The 20,163-nt window shown below is 41.5% G+C and overlaps 1 pseudogene; it reads right to left on the minus strand.

The window, feature by feature from the left end:
* The window catches only part of LOC115297646, a 67,993-nt pseudogene extending 54,297 nt beyond the window's left edge, over positions 1-13,696 (minus strand).
* Positions 13,697-20,163: the final 6,467 nt, after the last annotated feature.

Consider the following 20,163-nt stretch of genomic DNA (forward strand, 5'->3'; position numbering starts at 1 on the left):
CCCCTCTGGGAAACTACTAGAGATAAAATTAACTTATACCCCTAAAACCCCTCCCCAGTACCGTTTTACTTGGTTACTAAAGGGCTTGTCACAGTCCCCAGGTTTGAAGGTGTGGAGTGGCATAATGTGTCAAACATTTTTGCCTCAATTTGGAGTCTTTTTTTGCCACAGTGAGCTGGCCTGTGTCTGTATATTCTAACACTGTTGTGCCATCGCTCTGTTTTGCTGGTGATGGTAAGATTTGTATCTTACACAAAGATTTCAGTGTACAGCATCCTTGCCATGGATGCCTTCTACTGCTTCTCCTTGGTGATTATTCTTGAACGTTCTAGAAATACCCCTTATAGGTCTTTGGATTGAGATAGTATAGTGGCCTGCACACTTCCTGTCACCATTTCCTATGCTAGTATTCAGGGATGAGGAAAGAACCAGAAAGTGAATTTCTGGCAGTTCTTCAGGATATGATAGGTTAAAAAGGGACATGAGAAGCAATAGCCTGAGCATCTTACTCTGTTGTTTGTTGATAATAAGGGATTTAGCAAGCAGGAGTAGAATAACAAATATTACTAATTCATAGCCTCAGGAACTTCATGAGTCATATCACATAGGATGTTCCCCACCATCACCACCCACAATAAGCACCCGCTATATACACAGGACACTCTGATTCATGGACAACACAAAATGTTATAAAATATAGTTATTTATATTTCCCGGGAACTTATGATCAATCTAAGAGAGACACCTATACACTTTTAAAGAATAGACACTACCACATAGCACTTGTTTGCACATTAGCACTGAAGGCGTTCCCAAGACAGTATAATGACTGGAAATGAAACAAAGTAGAACTTTACCTAGGGAAATGGTTGGCTTCATGGGTGCGTGACCTGTGCGGTGTTGTGTCACCTCACACTGGTTTAATTCTCTGCTGCCTCTGCCTTGAAATTCTTCATAATTTAATCTTTGAATTTGTGTTTTATAAGTGAAGTCCTGAGGGCCAATGGAGCATGTGCAGGGGAGAGGATAGATGTGCAGCATGTGTATCCATCTTTCCTCATGGCCTTGTTCACCCACAACATTCACAGTGTCCAATGAGCTTGGACTTCTGGAGCCAAGCCTGTGCTGGGAGAGACAGGAAATGATTGGATGACCCACGGTTCATTTTCCTTTCAGTCTGTCCTTATTCAGCAGTTGGTAGAAAGTGTGTGTATTGAGAAGTGCAATAAAAACATTTGTTTGTTTTGTGCAGCATTGCCATTTGTTTGATAACAAAATACCTACACATGTACAAACTACTACAAAATAAAAATTGTGCAAATCCATAAATCTGTATACACGTTAAACACTTTATATTTAAAACCCATTGCACAGTATAAAGATGAACAGTAAAATTCAGGCTAAAAATTTTAAATTTCAATTTTGTTTACTCAGAGGGACATTAAATAGCAAATAAAAACCACCATGGCAGTTCAGGAGAGAGGCAGCAGAAGAAAGGGTAAAAAAGTTTTATAACTTACTATGTCTAACGGTATTTGCTTCCTGCTCTTTGAGCAAGGTTTCCACATTTTCATTCTTCACAGGACACTACAGATTATGTAGTACCTGCCTGAGAGTCCTGATCGAGAGATGAAACCAAGAGAAGCAAAGAGCTTCTATTGGAAGTGCTACCTGTGTGCCCTGAAATTTATTTCCCTGATTTGGTCCATGAGAACCAAAATGAAAGTGTGAATGAACACTCAGAAACATCTGTTCTATTGATTGTAAGCTTGGAAAATTAAACCTAGCTCCTATGCTTGGTAAATTCTCAATATTTTCTTTTCTTCTGCATACTCTATGTTTTTTCATTTTTTATACATTCAACTCTCAAATCCTCATCTATGATTGACTTGGGGTAACGTGTAGGACCAGGGCAATAAAATTTTTCTCAAAGTGCTCAATAGCTACCTGTGATTTTAATTGTCTCCTGCACTCTATGTAATCACCTGGTATGTATTTCTAAGCTCCTTATGAACATCTCTTGTACCTCCCAGCCATTTCTGTGCCATTGCTATTTGCACCCCTGAACACTGCCTGTGTTTTTAGTATGCTTCTATTGGGTTCTTCGTTCCAACCCAGCAACCATTGCAATATCTTCTTTATGGAATTTGGCTTTGCCACCTACTAAGCCATACCACCATTTCTACCTGGAATAGTATTATAAAACCATCTTATTACTCCTATTTATCCCTTCTCCAATTATGAAAAATGGAGATTTCTCAGCCTCCATCTCCCCTTGGCTATAGATTCACCAAAAAAGAGATGAAAGTACTTTATAACTATAAAGCACTCTACAAATATAGAGCATAATTGTTTTTCTTTCAATTTTATTCAGTATTGAGAGACAGTGAGACAGAGCACGAGCAGGGAAGGAGCAGAGAGAGAGGGAGACACAGAATCCAAAGCAGACTCCAGGCTCTGAGCTGTCAGCACAGAACCTGACACAAGGCTTGAACTCACTAACTGTGAGACCATGACCTGAGCCGAAGTCAGCCGCTTAACCAACTGAGCCATCCAGGCACCCGAACATAATGGTTAGAGACATTTTAATTATACTGATAATAGTTAATACTTGCTTAGGGCTTATTATATGCCAGGTAGTATTCAAAACCTTTCCATGTATTAATTTCTTTATAGTCTCACAACAGAGAGGTTAAGTAACTTGTTAAATCGCTAATAAGTGAGAACCCAGACATTCTCTTATTTTACCTTCCTGAGGAGAGATTCTGGAAAGTCTTAGAATATCACTCATTAGTATGGAATAATACTGACCCATTAGCCTGCATTTATGAAGACTCCACTTCTATATGCCCAAGAGGAGTTGGGAAGCACGACTCCCAAATTTTCATGTCAAGAATTGCCTGCCAGAAAATCTGCACACTCTTTGCCTCTATGGTTTTATCTTATTCAGTTTTTTTTCCCTTAGTTTTGGAGAATATACCTTCTCTGGGAAGTCAGCTTTTGCCTTGATTGTCCACCCCAAACCAGAGCATGGAGAGCATACGTGCCTTTGCAGCCTCCCACAAATGCTTGCTAGAGCTGCATGACCACCAGCCTACAGGCTTGCACTGCAATCCACTGGGAACCTCTTAGCAGGACCACCCAGAAGCTGCAGCTGGTGCTGAGGAAGGTGGCCACCTGTTTACATGAGAATATGAGCTGAAGGAAGTGGGCAGGACCTGCTTTCTGTTGTCAGTCAGAGCCTGGATTCCTGGGGAAAGATCAGACGTGTGATCTAGAAATAGTCATAGATTTTGGGTCCTAACTATTTTCCAGACATAGGGAACTCCCCTCCCAGAACTGGGGCAGAATAGAGCTTCTGTGGAGCCAGCTGCGGGTCTGGGAACGTGGGACAGGCAGACTCCAAATGTACTGATCCCCAGATAGACCATGTTGAAAGAACCATTTTCTCGGACAAAGACTTTCCATTGAATCATATCCTGTACCCTATCTCTGGTTTGTCAGAGAGAAACAACACTGAGTTGTAAGGAAAAAAGAAGTGTCTTTTGTGGATAGCCCAGTCCATGCCTAGCTGTTCTATGAGAACATCTGGCAATAGCTGCAGCAGAAAGCTTTTCTGCCCAGTGAAGACCAGTGTGTGGACAAGCTGACTTGTGGGTGGGGCGTGGTGTGTAGAAAAAAGGAAGAGTTTTGTAGAGCCATTAGCAATGCCTTTGTAACACAGTTTAGGTGATAGGCTTTTGCTGCTGGACGGGTTATCCTACCTCTACGTTTTTGTAAATCAAATCCTTTGCAATTCTCTTTTGGCACTCTTTAGAGGGCTCACAAGTTAAGAATTTCTAACATCCACTTCCAAGGTAAATTCAGATCTTCAGACATCAATTTGCCATGAGTTGGGGGTTCTGTGTTAACAGCTCTGTCCCTTTGGCTTTGGCCTTCTGCATTCTTGGGTGTCGTGCTGCAAACAAGCCCTGGGAAGGGAGGCATCTAGAGACAAACACTGCGAGTGGGTGAGGCTTTTCCTCCCTTGTTAGCACAGAGTTCATTCTTCTGAGGCTGAGCCTAGAAAGGAAAAACTCACTAAAATCTATCGAATCGGTACTATGTACCAGGCGTTAAGTCACACAACAGCCCCATGAGAGAAGAAGGAAATGAGATAACACTTAATGAGCACCCGCTATCCATGGGCACAGAGCTCATAGCTTATAATGTATTGTTTCATTTAGTCTTTATAATTAGGCTTGCCATAGTTAGCAAATTAAAATCTAGTTAACATCCAGTTAAATTTGAATTTTAGGTAAGCAACAAATATTTCTCAGTGGAAGTACATCCCATACAATATTTGGGATACACTTATAGTTTAAAAAACGTTGTCAAAAGTTCAGATTTACAAGGCAGTCTTGTGTTTTATTGACAGCCCTATTTATGTAATCTTAAGAAGTAGGAATTATTATTCCCATTTTATAAGTGAGAGAACTAAGACTTGGAGGCATTAAGAAATTCACCCAAGATAGTAAATAATGGCAGAGATGGAATTCCAGTCTGGTTTTGTTTAATTCTAAATCCTGTACTAACAGCAGCGAGGCCATACAGTTTCCTCATCCTAGATTATAAGTAGAGTCAGGTTTTATTCAGTTAAATAAGCTGCCTCAGGAGAGCTAACTTCAATTTTATTTTTTATTTTTTCAAATTTTAACATTGATTTTTGAGAGAGAGAGAGACAGAGCATGAGTGGGGGAGGAACAGAGAGAGAGGGAGACACAGAATCTGAAGCAGGCTCCAGGCTCTGAGCTGTCAGCACAGAACCTGATGTGGGGCCTGGTCCAAAATCTTGTATTAGAACTAGAGAGAGGAAGGGACACACGACCAAGATAATTAAAGACGCAGGGTCTGCCCTCACAGGAAAATATAATGTAGTCAAGAAAATAAGAGGCAGAGAAATGCCGAATGTGTTATAAGTCAGCTTCAAGTTTTTAAACAGGTACATTAGTGTTACAGTTGATTTTGCTTTAAAATCTAGGACTAATGGCGAGCCCTTCGTAGAGAGGCTGGGGTGCATATTGCTGAGTGAGGAAAATTGATAAACATTCTCAGTGATCCCCAAGGAGCAAGATTCCTCCTTGTAGGAGATCAGCAGCTCTGTCTTTGTGGTCTCCTCAATGCCTTCAATCCACAGTTCCAGGTTACATAGTGACTTTCGGGGTTTGCCAGTGGTGTGGCTGCACCATGGCTTGCTTCACTGATGACCAGGGTGACATGGCAAATCTGTCCAGTGAGGAAACCGCCCCTTCCCTCCTTCAGTGCTTAATGTGAAACCTGCCCACAGCTGCCAGCTTGAGTAAAGAATATGATCAAGAAAGACTCAAAAGCACCCAGAATCCAAGATAGCACAAGTGTAAGCAGCTCAAAGAAATTAGAATCCTCATAAAATAATCCTTGACTACCTCTTTTGTATCAAGCGCCATGTCAAATACTTTATAAGTATTATTCCTAAACATCGCAAGGAAACAGTAAGATGGCAATTTTTATCTCTATCTTATAGAGAATACTGAGTTTCAAAGACAGTAAGGGACATGCTGAAGTTCATACAGTCAAATGAAGGTCTGTCTGCTCTGAGCTCTGCTTTTCATACAGCCATGGAGTTCCCTCCTTAAAACAAAGGAAGCTGAACCTTCTTCCCTTGTGACAGGCAGGAAAATTCACCACTGAACAGCCAACAAAAAGAGATGCTGTTTGGGACCTTAGTGAAAAGAAGCAAGGCTGAGTCTAATACCATTCTCTCTTATCTCTTAATTGAAGCCGGGGGTACATAGGACCGTTTTTGTAGCTAACATCAAAAATAGAAATCAACACTGTGCAAATGTATATCTAATAGTATAGCTTATGGTGTGATTCCTTTTTCCCATATCATTTTACAAAATAGAAAAGATTCGGGCAGAGAAACTTAGAAGTGGACATAGAAAAAGCCTATATTTTGATAGTAAGGGGCTTTTTAAAGTTGAAGTTCTGTTTTTTGATAAGAAAAAGCTTTTAAGAATGCTTTTTATATAGTATTGTATATCTGTATTTATACTCCATTTCTTCCTTCACTTTGCTTCTTCGATGCTCAATGCTAACTTCTCCTCCATATTTTCCCAATGGCTAACATTCTGCTTCTGAAAATTATCCATTAAAATTTTATCCATTTTGTATTTTGGTGAGACAGTATGAGGAAATGCCATTGTGAAATTAGATTTTCTTTTGACATCAGGCGCCCAGTCAGCAATCCAATCCCATGTGTTTCTATTGAGACATTAGGGTTTGATATAATTTTGGGCAGAAAACATTTTAAAAATGAAACAATTGAATTTTCTAGATGGTCTTGGGGACCACTTAGCTTAAGAGAATACACTTCCAAATCAAAAGCCTTTCAATCATTTTAAATATTATTTGGATGATATTTGCTCTGCGTGTAGTAGCAGTTTGAATTTGTATTGAATGTTTGACCGGCTCATGCACACATAGATGATGTATGAAATTATTATTTCATATTTTTCTAGTGTTTGCATTGCAAGTGACATCTGGCTGACAGGAACTTGGAGAAATGGGATACGAAGTGAATGCTGCAGTTACCACAAGCATCATATTTATCAAAAGGTTTAAGGTTGGTCTGTCTTTGTTTAACATATGAAACTTGGAGCAGGGACCAAGAAGCACTGTGTTTTTGTGTGGCGTGCGTTCTTTGACTGAGTTGTTTAGTAAAAGAGTAGTCAAAGAATAAACACTAATTGTATTATTTGTTCTGCTCATGAAACTAAATATTATACACCCTAAGTTTAAGAAAACACATTTAAATTGGATTTGATATAATTTCCATACATTTTGCCTGTGTTTGGAGATTTTACAGATTTTACATTAGAAAAGCATGCATATTAAACACTGTTCATCATTACTCAGAAAAGGCAATGTGGGAGGGAAAAAAAAGCTCAACAGCATTTTTAGTTTAATTTTTTGATTTGTGAATGTGCAAAATGTAAGTAAGACCTGTGAAAACATGTAGTACTATGTTTGCAAGCTCTGTCGCTATTGAAATACACACCCACAAATATAAACATTCTCTTATCGTCCTTTACAGGAAGGTTAGGGTGCAAACTATGAATTCTGTCATGAGAATTATCATTCATTTAACAAAAACTTATGAGCCTACTAGGGAACTGTGGACTAGCCAAGTGCTGGGATTCTGCAGAGAACTCAGACACTCCCAGCTTGTAATAAACTGATAGGCAGCAGAGAAGGTCAGTAGGAAACACCTAAGTATGATACAGGATTACACAGGCCACAGTAAGGTTTAGGATCACTGAAGAAGTAGGAACAAAATGGTGACAGTGGTCCATCTCCCAAAGCGGGTGATACACAAAAAAGACGTTGTGGCCATGGTGAAAACCTTCCAGTGACTGTATCAAAGTGAGACATGCTCATTTTTTTTTTCTGAAACTTGAAAATTTCAGGAAAATAGAAGGGTGGCAAAAATCATCCTTGTTCTGATGATCTAAAATGAAATCTTCCAACCTGCTCCTAACTTGTCCTTCCTATCGTTTCTCAATAACCATTTTTTAAAGCATTGTGATAGCACACAAACAAACTATAGATATTAAAAAAATAGTTTGCTGCTTAAAAAGAACAATATCATTGTTGAATGCACTTCTGTGTCATTTTAAACTCTTTCTGGGGCACCTGGGTGGCTCAGTCGGTTGAGTGTCTGACTTGGGCTCAGGTCATGATCTCACAGTTCGTGGGTTCAAGCCCCATATCAGGCTCTGTGCTGACAGCTCGGAGGCTGGACCCTGATTCAGATTCTGTGTCTCCCCCTCCTTCTGTCCCTCCCATGCTCATGCTCTGTCTCTCTGTGTTTCTCAATAATAAGTAAGTGTTAAAAATTTTTTTTAAAAACTCTTCTGTACATAGTTATTAATGACTGTACAATAGTCCAATTGATATTCCGTGCCATACATGAAGATACCTGGGTGGTTTTTCGTCTCCCTTAACCAACAATAAGTTGTTGACCTCTAAGAAAAAAGGAACGTAGGAGAAGAGAGATAAATTTCTAATGGTGGAATTCCCGGCAACAGAATAAAACATGAAAAAGGTAAGTAACATTTATTCAGCATCTGTTACTGTGCTGCTTTGTTTATTGCCACAGGAATCCAGATTCAAGGGTGCTGGAGAATGGACTGGATTCACCCAGGGCTGGGCTCAAATTTAATTGCCAGCCCTTGTCCAGCTGTGTGATTTCCAGAAAATTTGTTAATCTCTCTGACTCTCAGCTTTCTGATTTCTGCATTGGGGCAGTATTGTCACCCAGTCACTTAACAATAGTATATTAAGCTTATTTGGGGTATAAGGCACCTTGCTGGGCATTAGTGACCTGAGAGGAGAGCAGTGTGTTCATGTCTTTGAGTTTACAGCCTAACGGCAGAATCAGACATTGAAAGAAACAGGCCTGACAGGTCCCAGGAGAACTCAGACGAGAAAGGAATACATTCCTCCTGGTGGAGTAAAGTTTGGTCTGGGTCCTAACTAATGAGGAGCAGGTTTTAACTTTCTGTTCCCAGTAAGAGTGTTTATCTTCTGCTAATCAAGTAACCGTATGGCTGAGTTGTGCATTTTTGCCCTTGTCCCTGCCCTGAGGAAGCTTCTGCCAGAAGAATGTGGCTTCTTGGTTTATAGACTAGCACACTACTTCATTTAACAAGCGATTATACTGGTTTGCAGGTGACTGGTTTCTGCTGGTGTCCTTCCTTCTAAGAGATGCATCTAACTGTGAAGTGATAGAAAATATGTCCTGATCGCTGCCCCAGTACCTGACACAGAGCTCATGAAATGACAAGGGTTGGGGGGGGGGGCTTTTGTTCTAAGGAGGGGACTCTGGGTGGTCTGTGGGCTCCTGGATGACTCCTGGATGAGGGCTAGTCACCAGAAAGGCCAGGCCATGATGAAAAACAGAAGTTTCAGTCTCACCCTTCCATCCTCCAGTGAGGGGAAAAGGGCTGAGAATGGTATTAATGGATGGATATGCCTATGTAACAAAGCCTCCCTGAAAGTCCTAGAAGTGTGGGGTTCAGAGAGCATCCAGGCCGGTGATCAGATAGAGTGCTGGGGGGAGTAGCAGGCTCAAAGAGGGCATGAACGCTCCATGCCTTGCCCTGTGCATCTCTTCCATCTGTACGGTCTTCTGCATCCTTTTATAATAAGCTGGTAAATGCAAGTAAGTGTTTCTCTGAGTTCTGTGAGCTGCTCTAGCAGCTCCAGTGAACCTAAGGCGGGGATCATCGGAACCTTCAATCCAGTGGGGTCTGAAGTGGGTGGGGGCGGTCTTGTGAGGCTGTCTTTAAACCTTATGGGATTTGATACTATCTCCTGGTAGACAGGATCAGAATTGAGTTAATTGTAGGATGCCCAGCTAGTGTAGCAGAGAATTAATTTCTTGTGATAGTGGGGAAAAAACCCCTCCATGCCTTTGGTGACCAGAAGTGTGAGTCCCATTCGAGTAGACGAGGGTCTCAGGAGAGAAAGACATCGTAGGGAGTAACTGGGGTTTTCCCCTACCCAAAAGGTGGAAAGTGAGTTTTTTCTTTATGCTAACCTTGTAAACAAGGGGTTTTTTTTTTGACCCAGCGGTCACCTTTTTACATTGTTATTTTAAAGTCTTGTTAATCTGAATAATACTGTTACTAAAATGTCTGGGTTTTACAAAAGGACAATGTAATCAGATTTGGGTCTGTGCATATTAAGTCCTCCACTAAAAGTTCCCAAATCTTAAATTAAAGCTTGAATACTCAGACCTAACGGCAAGTTTTCAAACATTCATAATTTAGCAAATTAAAATGTTTCAGACAGCATTAAAGGTGTCATTTGAACCAGAAAGATAATTTTAGTAATTTCTTTTCCTCTTCCAAAATTTTATCCAGAAGTATATCTGAATGTTCACCAAATATGAAAAGGTCAATATATTTGCAAATTTTACTAATGAACTCCAAATTTAAAATAAAACGATCTGCAGCCCCTGTCTTCTGTTATAAACCAATGGTGCATCATGGGTCACCTGGGAAGCTCAGCTGGTTAAGTATCTGACTTCAGCTCAGGTCATGATCTCGCGGTCTGTGAGTTCGAGTCCCCTGTTGGGCTCTATGCTGACAGCTCAGAGCCTGGAGCCTGATTGGAATTCTGTGTCTCCCCCTCTGCCCCACCCCTGCTCATACTCTGTCTCTCAAAACTGAATAAATGTTTAAAAAAAAGAAATTTAAACCAATGGTGCATCAGTGCAATTCAGTGGCTCAAAACAGTCATTCATGTAGCTTTTGAGGGTTGAGTTGACTGGATTTGACTGACCTCGACTGGTCATGTCTAGTGGTGGCTCTGCTCCATGTGTCATCTTTTTCTTAAGACCTGCGGGTTTGTTTAGGCCTGTCCTTCTCATAGCAATGACATGCTTTTCAAAACTCTGTTTGCATCCTATCTGCTAATATCCTATTGGCCAGACAAGTCACTTAGCTGAGTCAGGGTTTGGGAGAGCCCTGCAGAGTTACCTGTCAAACAGCATAGATACAAACAGCACAGATACAGTGAGGAATTGGGCTATTTCAAATGGCCATGGCACTGTTCTGTAAAGAAGAATGGGCTTTAAGTCAGTTTATTGTTTTTTAATTACCATTTATTTAAAGCCTTCTATACTTTGGGCACTGACTTATTATCTCATTGTCCTGCGGGCCTACAAAATGCATTTCACTATCCCTATTTGCAGATGTAGCGGTTGAGGCTCAGAGATTCCACACAACATGCCTAAGCTTTCGTGGCTGGTCAGTGGCAGAGTCTGGACTTAAATCCCGCCTGCCTGTGGGCTCTGTTCCTTTTCCTGCGTAACACTCTGCCTCTATGTAAAATTTCACTGGTGAAATTTCAAAACAGGAGGAGATTTTAGAACTCCTCTCACGTAATCTTTTTATTTTGTAGATGAAACAACTGAGCCTCAGAGAGGATTTCCACATTTTTATCATATTAATTAATAGCAAACCAAGGGACTTTTTTGATTCCTCATTTTCTCCATTATTTCATGTTTTTATTATTATTATTGTACACAAATTTTCTGAATGCCTGCTCTGTGCCAGGCATTGTGTCAGTTCAGTTCTCTCTTGCTGACATCGTATTCTGATTCTGGAAATGAAGAGAAGAGAAGGTCTTTGAGTGTCTGCTATGTGATCCAATGGATGACCAGGTTTTCCTGAAATTTACCAAAAACTGAAAGTCCGAACTGTTGCATCAGTCTGTTTCCTCCAAAGCACAGGACACATTTTCTCTCTGGCCCTGACCCACTGCACATCCCCTGGAGGCCTGGGAGGCGGAGGACCTGTGTGGGCAGCCTGGCGCTCACCGCGCAAGGCGAAGCTGAGCACCTAGCTCAACGTTGGCAGCGGTGTAACGACGCTGAAATCATACAGCTGCCAGGCCCCAACTTAATTAGAGCTGACCTTAAGATGAATTTTGCAAGCCACTTAAATAGATCTCTCTTTTTGGAAAGTTTTCAGAGTGAAAAGGAGAAAACAATAAAATGCCTCCAATTTGCAGTCCCTCCCTCTGAGATGTGCTACATGCGCCCCCATGCTCTCCCGGCACTGAGTCATTATCCCCAGTGGGTCCTGCAAGCCTTAGACTGATGGAAAACAGGGTTTAAAGTGGTTTGCATGGGATCAAAGCCGCCCTCCCAATGTGGCTGGGCCCATTGTATTGGCTGCGGGGGACAAAGCGGATGTGGAGGAAAGTTGGAAGCAAACCTGCCTGGGCATGGGAGGGATCGGGGCGAGTCCCACCGCCTTTCCCGTCTTGAATAAGAAATTGCCACCTCTACCCATCTGTGCCCAGGCTGGCACATAGTAGGTGCTCCGTAACATTTGTTGAATGAATGATGACTGAGTGAACGACTGTCTCCCTAGTGCTGTTGCTTTCTGGTTGTGTTTCACTTGATTTGGGGGAAAGTCTGTTTGCTCAGGGCCCCAGTACTGCATAGGGGCTAATGGTTGAGGCTGTGCCTTCAGTCATTCAACCACCACGCAGGAGAGTTTACTGTGATCAGGGCACCGAGGATGTGACAGTTCACAAATCTGTGTAGTTGCTACTCTTGATGAGATAAATTAGACCTGAGTTTAAAATTTTTTTTCTGTTTTTTCTGAGAGACAGAGAGAGACAGCACAAGCAGGGGAGAATCAGAGAGAGAGGGAGACACAATCTGAAGACAGGCTCCAGGCTCTGAGCTAGCTGTCGGCACAGAGCTCGATGCAGGGCTCGAACCCACGAACCGTGAGATCATAACCTGAGCCGAAGCCTGACATTTAACCGACTGAGCCACCCAGGCGCTCCTAGACCTGAGTTTTTAACCCCATCCTTGCCACTTACTATTTCTTTGCAGACAGGTTATTTATATCTTTGTGCCTCGGAGTTCTCCTATGTAAAAAACAAAACAAAACAAAGTTTAATAATAGTACCTAATTTGGTTTTGATATTTATATATATTATATATGATATATGATATACATATATTATATATATTATATGTTATATATATCATATGTATTATATAATACATATATTGCATTTAGAATATTGTCTGACATCCAAAAAGCACTAAGGAAGTATCTGTGACTGCATCATATGTTGCTGTGAGGAATCCAAGTGGAAATGCATGTGAAGAGTTGCTGACCAGGATGGTGGTATATATTAAGAACTTCATAAACTATACATCTTATTATTACCTGTGGCGAGTAACTTTAAACCCTATAGCTATTCTGCCTTGATATGGAGGAGATGGGAAGTGGTAGGGGTGTATATTGGGGGGAGATTAAAGCAGGGTCTCAGGAAACTAAAATTTGACCTGTTCTCGGATTCTCAGGTAAATATTTTGAGTGACACTCCTACATACACTGTATAGCACTTTTAAGGGTATATTTTCAAGGAGGGGCGCCTGTGTCCCTAATTTAAATCTTCCTAAAGTTGAAATCCCTTATTCTGGAGTCACTCCCATCTTATGGGCCATTATTCTACTTGGACAGTTATTCTAGAATGCAACTGAAGGGAATTTCCCAGCAAGACCAGTAGAAGCCATGCCAGCCAGGGTGGGTACCTTTGTGTGTACGGGGTTGGGGAAGCAGCGGGGAGAGTGGGAAGCTCCTTTCTGTTTTTGAGGGGTTCTTCCCCATCCTCAGAGACCGACAGCATCTGCAGAATGATGTATTTTCCTCCACACTTATGCTCCTTTCCTGCATCAAGTGTTTCTTACTTGGTATTGCCCTGCTCCTTTGGATCCAATGAAACCATTAGAGATCCACCATTAATCATTCTTCATTTTATCCCCTTCTTCCTTTCCCCCCAGACTTCCACTAGGACCTCTCCTTCTGTACATAATCACTCCAACCTGTTATTTTTCCTTCTCTATGGGTTTCTCCCTACATTTGAATAGCTCACTCATAAGCAGCATCATTGAGACTCAAGATGAGTAGATGTACAAGTGCCTCTGTACTTGAGGCTTCCCATCTGGGCAAATCCTCAACCTCCACTGAAGCATGTCTACAACTTACGTTTCCACAGCCCTCTTCAGCAGCGGAGGAACGTCTGCTCTCTCTTCTTCCTTCTCATCGCACACCCACAAATGTGGCACCCACAGAATCATGCCCAGCCCTCCAAACAGCCCCAAGTAAGCCACGCACCCAGCGTACACCTGTGTCAGCAAAGCAGGAGAGCAGCGACCATGGCGATTGGCATAGGAGGAGGAGAGAGGGACATGAGGACATTAGAATATACATCTCAAAGGCCACAGCATAGAGTGACTTACGAACAGTCAGCAGGAATAAGAGAAGTTATTATAAGCAAGACTCCCAACGAGTTGCTCTGTGCTCTCACAGGAAATAGGAGAAGAGAAATGTGGCCTTATATTGCAGCAGGAGAGAGTTTTGCTAAACATAAAGAAGAGCCACTTGACATTAGAGGTGAATAATCCCAGAAGCAAGGAACCAAGTAAGTTCCTGAAAGCTATTACAAAATGAAAGATAATCATGTGTTTTGAGTAGTTTAGAAAGATTTTTCTGGAGATGAGGTTGGGAGTGGAGTAGGATTGCACTAGACAGATACATATAATCTTAGAACTGGAAAGGGCATTAAGGGCCCACACCATCTGCTTCACAGAAAAGGCACAGAATACATTTATCCAAGGTTTCAGCACTAGCTAGTGTTTGATCCTCCATGCTTTCTGACTCCTAGTCCAGTGCTCTCTCTGGAGCCCCAATTTAATTTAGAGACTGCATCCACTTTAAGGTTTTTTTTTTTTTTTCTTTTGTAAAAGGAGGAGAAGGAAGAATGGGAAGATAAAGAGAAACAAAAACGACAGGTGCTTGGTTTTACCGTGATGGATCCTGGTCAGTTCAGGATGGGTAAAGGCTAATCCCCCATTCCTAGGGAGAAACAACAATTAACAATAACAGGTAACCATTAACTCCGAAGCTGAATACTACACCCGAGCCTGTGAAGATGTGCAGTTATGTCTTCACTTTGATGTTTAAAGGACTGGGTTCCATAGGCAGAGAAGGAGCTGTGCTGAATAGCGACACTTACCATTTGCTCCTCCAAACACATTCTGTAGGAGGGCGTGGGATTTCACAGCAGTGAGAGCAAAACTATTCACAGCAGTACCATATGCTCGCCACCATCAGGAGCGGCGGTACTGGTCACTGGACTTGGCAGGCAAACCGACTGAATGGAAATTCTGGAGACCACAGTAGGAGTTTTCTCTTTGTGGGTTTTGGATGGTAAAATCTTCAATCTGTTCCACAGGCAGAAATCAGAGTGAAGAATAATTCTACACAAATTGTGTGCGCGTGTACGTGTGTGTGTGTGTGTGTGTGTGTGTGTGTGTGTGAAAGAACATGACTACGTGTTACTTCTAGAAAAGTTAATGGAGAAGGAGAGCCTCAGGATCTATCCTGTCCTACAGAGGTAGGAGACTGAACCTTGTCTGCAAAAGGAGAGAAGATTGAGAAAGATGGAGAAGGATTATTTTTAGTATAAATTCTATGTTTTCAGGGGTTTTTTGTCTAAGAAAAAAAGTAAGATTGAGAAGAATTTCCCAAATGCCAAGACCGTTTAATAGCAGAATTACAACTGACGATAAATGCAGCACTTTTTAAAGCTTGTCCTTTCTCTGTTATTAACTTTGTTCTTTCGGTTGTGCCAGAGAAAGCACAAGAGACAGAAATTGGCAGAAATATGGGCCTGAAGAACAGAAATTCAACTCAAATGAAAATACCGTGAAAACCTCTAGTAAAAAAAAAGTCTTTAGTTTAATAGCACAACTTTCATCATCAGGAAAAGGTTTATTTGAATTAAAAGTAAAATTTAGGACTCTCTATTATCTAATCATTAGTAATTCTGTGCACGTATGGGCTATTTTCTGTTTCCAAAGTGGTTTGCAATCATTAGTTAATCCACTCAGCATGCTTAGTCTAAATTGTGTTATATGCATGTAATAGATAAGGATGGTTGTTGGGGAGTGGCCGCGTGACACAGCGGCCTCGGGAGCACACTGCTAAGTCAGGGGCTGTGACTTCTTGTCTGAACCACCCAGTTCCTCCGCCGGCCGCCGGAGCCAGGCCTCTACCGCGGGAGGTCACAACAAGGATTCAACTTGTCTGAAAGATACATCTGTATATTCCAGAGAATATCCTTCCCGACAATCGTTGGAATGGCCTGGAGTGTTCGTTTCCCTTTGGCATCATGGGAGCCCCTGTCTCAGCTGTCCTCGTAGGGAAAAGAGATTTTAAAGGGCCAGTCTCTGAATCTCTCCACTGAGGGACAGCACAGCAGTTCCTAAGGATATGCAGCTGCTGACCCGTATCCTTTTCCACAAAAGGGCACTGTCCTGAGAGTTGAAATGCATTGGAAAGAGTCAGTGGGGGTAATTTTACATTCTTTTCTTTTTGGCCATCAAGAATGCGAGTCTGGATTGTTATCTGAGGCTTGCCAACTTCAGTTTTTCTCTTGATAAGAAGAATGTTCTAAGCAAGATGTTGGTTGCTTTTAAGTGTTCTACAGTTAGTTTGTCAAAGATGGACCAAGGCCTGTGCCCAGCACAGCTTGTCCGCATCATGCCCGGCTTACAACTGCATGGCTTCCCTTTATTTTTATTTGTTTGCTCCCACTCGAACCAAACACATGAATGTGTGGCTCCGATAATGTATTCAGTATGTTTAATTAGCCATTACATAACATGTAGGAAGGTGTGGCTTTTTAAACTCATTCCTCGTTTTCTCCCAGTTCTTTTCTAACTCACAGTGTCTGGTGGCTTTTTTGCTTGTTTTTCTTGTTTGCTTGTTTGTTTTCGTTCCTTCCAGAGTTAAGAGTCTGTACAGACTAAACTTACCTAACTGCTTCAGGTTTTAGATTTTCTTCAGTTTGGTCAATAGACCCATTAAATTAATTCTGTCCTGGGGCGCCTGAGCGGCTCAGTTGGTTAAGCATCCGACTTCAGCTCCAGTCATGTTTCGTGAGCTCCGGCCCTGTGTCGGGCTCTGTACTGACAGCTCAGAGCCTAGAGCCTGCTTCGGAATCTGTGACTCCCTTCTCTCTGCCCCTCTCCTGCTCACCTCCCTCAGTCTCTCAAAAAAATAAATAAATGTTAAAAAACTTTTGCAAAAATTAATTCCATTCTACCTTGTGCTAAGTGTATAATGCAGTCACCACTCGATAAGTGGATACACATGATAAAATACTACTTAAGCTTGTGTGAAGGAGTTTCCTTTTGTAAAGTTTCAGGATTTTAAAATTGCATTTCAATGTCCATAGTTTTACAATTTCTTTCTGAATTGTTTGCTTGGTAAGATTTTAATTTTTTGAAAGATGTCTCATAAGTCTTCACCGTGTCCTGATAATGAAAAAAAAATGACCAGCAGTTCATTATTTCACTTGGAGACTATTCAAAAATACTTTTACATATATTAACTGATTCCCAGTGACAACTGCCCCCAAAACGCCCCCACAGAGCGCACGGCCAGCCGTGGGTGATTCAGTATGGCATCACCGGGAGAGATTACGCAGCCCACAGCTGTGACGGTGCCAGTCCGTGCCTTTTCAGTGAGAAAGCGTTCAGTCCACGGAGTGTTAATCTGGCCACAAAATGGGAGACGGCTAAATCTGCCTGGAATGTCTGGCTGTTGGTTGGCAGACACGGCCCTTTCTTCACCTTGGATCTGCTGGGCTAAGGATGCTTTCATAGTAATTTTCCAATGTCTTCCCTGATCAGTAGACTGCAGCATTTTATCATTTTGCAGATTTTGTTTTCTTCATGGGTTATTACTTCCACCGAACTGCACTTAACATCTATTAGCTTAGGTCTCCAGAAGATCAAAGTCCCTCTGTATCTGATTATTCTGCTCTTTGCAATTTGTGCCCCCCTCCCTCCATCCCCTCCCCCCCAATCCAGTGGGGAGCCTTGCACATTTACAGATTTGGTTTCAGTGTCTTCCCCTAAATCATTTATAGACATAAAAGCATCATAAAGAGGGCATTGTGTCTTTAGAAAGAGGATAAGAGAGAAAAAATGTGAAGACAGCATTAGTAATTCCTGTATTATTTCTATCTCAATATGCATCATTGAAAACTCATGTGTAAAATCTTTTAAAACTCATGTTTGAATATTTTTCTTTTTGAAATGGGATGGGTGAGGAAGAGAGAAAGAAAGAAGTGCTAATATCACAGAATTATGCTAATATTATAAAAGTTAAATTCTTGTGGAGGTTTCTTCTTTTTCTAAATCACTCACTAATCCCCTCCTTTTTTTTTTTTTTCCAAAGCTCTGTCCAGTCTCCCCATGTTTTAGTTAAAAACATTTGCATTGTCTTTTTTAGGAACCTGTCCACAGGGCCAACATTCCATTCATTTTATGGTTTACTCTTAACCTTAATGACAAGGTTCTAATGGAGGATTTTATTTCCTTTTGGAACATTTAGTAAATAAGAATCATCCTCTAAATTTGGTCTCTTCGCTGTGATGTACCAAAGATCCTCTATCATATGTCAACCCCACCTCAACAGTAAACCAAAGCTGGCATGGTCAGGGCGTTTGTACTCGCCCTAAAAAGCATATTTTTAGAAACAATGTAAGAGGCCCAGTGCACACTGATCAGCAGACATGAAGTGGGTGCTTGTGAGTTGAGACAGGTATTAAAAACTCAGACTACATCTGGCAGCTGCAAAAATAACTCTAAGGAGACTTGAATCTGAAGAAATTATTGAAACAAAGACCAGGAGCTCTTTTTGTACAGATATTTCCTTGTCAGAAATGCTTAACACTTCTCTTCATGGTGAATAAAGAAGGCAAAGCAAGAAGGAGAAGAAAAAGTGTGAGCTAGAGCATGGCTTTTCTTGAATGTGTTTCCAGAACATAAGAGGACCTTGATAAAATGAAGACTCTGATCCAGTAGGAGTGGAGTGGGAACGGAGAGTTTAACATGCTTCTAAGTGATTCAGCTACTGCTGATCCAGGGACCACTCGCTGGCAAAGAGGTAGAGGGTTTCTCCGTGCCTCATAGCTAGTCTGACACTTTACCTCTCACTTTTTTTTAAAAATATTTATTTATTTTTGGGAGAGGGCAAACAGGGAAGGGGCTGAGAGAGAGAGAAAGAGGGAGAGAGAGAGGATCTGAAGCAGGCTCCATGCTGACAGGCCTACTGACAGCAGCAAGCCTGGTGTGGGCTCGAACCTATGCACCCACCATGAGATAAAGACCTGAGCAGAAGTCGGACACTCAACCAACTGAGCCACCCAGGTGCCCCACCTCTCACTTACCTAGCACAGGAGACCATCTCCTTGTGAGACGTTAGTCTCTGAGGATGGATGCTTAGAAGTCCTAGATCAGTGGATCTCAAACTTGTCTATATATTATTTTAATTCTCTAGAATCCTTAAAAACCCTAATGCTCTGGCCACACCATTTATCAATTAAATCAGAATCTCTGTGAATAGTACCCACGCATCAGTATTTTATAAAATTCTCCAAATGATCCCGATGCACAGCCAAGTTTGAGAACCAAAGTCAACCATAAACATGATATGTTAACTAGAATGATAGCAGCCGACATGTGTTGGCTGCTTCTATACAAATACCAGGTATTGTAATAAATGTGTGCATGTTTAAATGGAGTCATCAAATAAACCCCTTTTGCAGGTCAGGAACCAGGCAGAGATTATATAGCTAAATAACTGGTGGAACTGATAGTAGAAAGAAAAAAGAGCAGTGTCAGCTGGAAGGAAGTGTTTGATGGAGGAGCGGAGAACTTGCTCATTCATGGACATTTGCACGTGAACCTAAGGTTTTTGTTTTACGTGTATTTTGTCCTTTTATGTAACAGTTGGTGGCTCCGTGTTTAAAATCCCATCCCCCTCTCTTGCTGCACACCCATCCTCAAAGACCCAAGCTTGTCCTAGATTCTTGAGCTGGGATAAACTGCCTTCAGTCGCTGGCTTCTGGAGCCTGGGTAGGCTTTGTTTTTGTCTCATTTCAGATTACTGTGGCCTCTCTTACCCCTAACTAGGCAACAGGGGGAGCTATGGCTACCAGAAAAAAACCCTGCATAACTGCCCCCAAAGGATAGGACTTTTATTTTATTTCCTAAAAGAAAAATTTCCTAGCAGTTCTTCATCCAAAAGCTAATACGTACTGCCCCAAACTCCAGAGTACAGACAATTAGCCCGTGTGGGCATGCTGACAGCAGAAGAATCAGAGAAAAGAAGCAGAGACCATGGAAGAGAGGCTGTACCAATATGGTAGTTAGTGTAGTCAAGATGGCTGACAAGTCCTGAAAGGAGCCATATAATCGACTGCACTTTCCTGAATGATGTTCCTCATTCGGAGAGGACTGAACAACTATAATAAAATGTGTAAAATATAAATGTGAGCTTTCCTTTTAAGCTCTGATCAATGATTTGAAGAGAAATTTTTGAATCAGTTTCTCTGACTTCGAATGGGTAAATGTTAGGTTGATACATGTTTATTTCACTTAGATTGTACCTTGGTTAGAACACATAGGATTGGTGAGGAGTTCGAATCCCCAAAACAACACTACCAGGTTAAAAGAGTTTCAAGGAAATT

This window comes from Suricata suricatta, chromosome 8, assembly GCF_006229205.1.
Source record: "Suricata suricatta isolate VVHF042 chromosome 8, meerkat_22Aug2017_6uvM2_HiC, whole genome shotgun sequence".
NCBI classification, from domain to species: Eukaryota; Metazoa; Chordata; class Mammalia; order Carnivora; family Herpestidae; genus Suricata; species Suricata suricatta.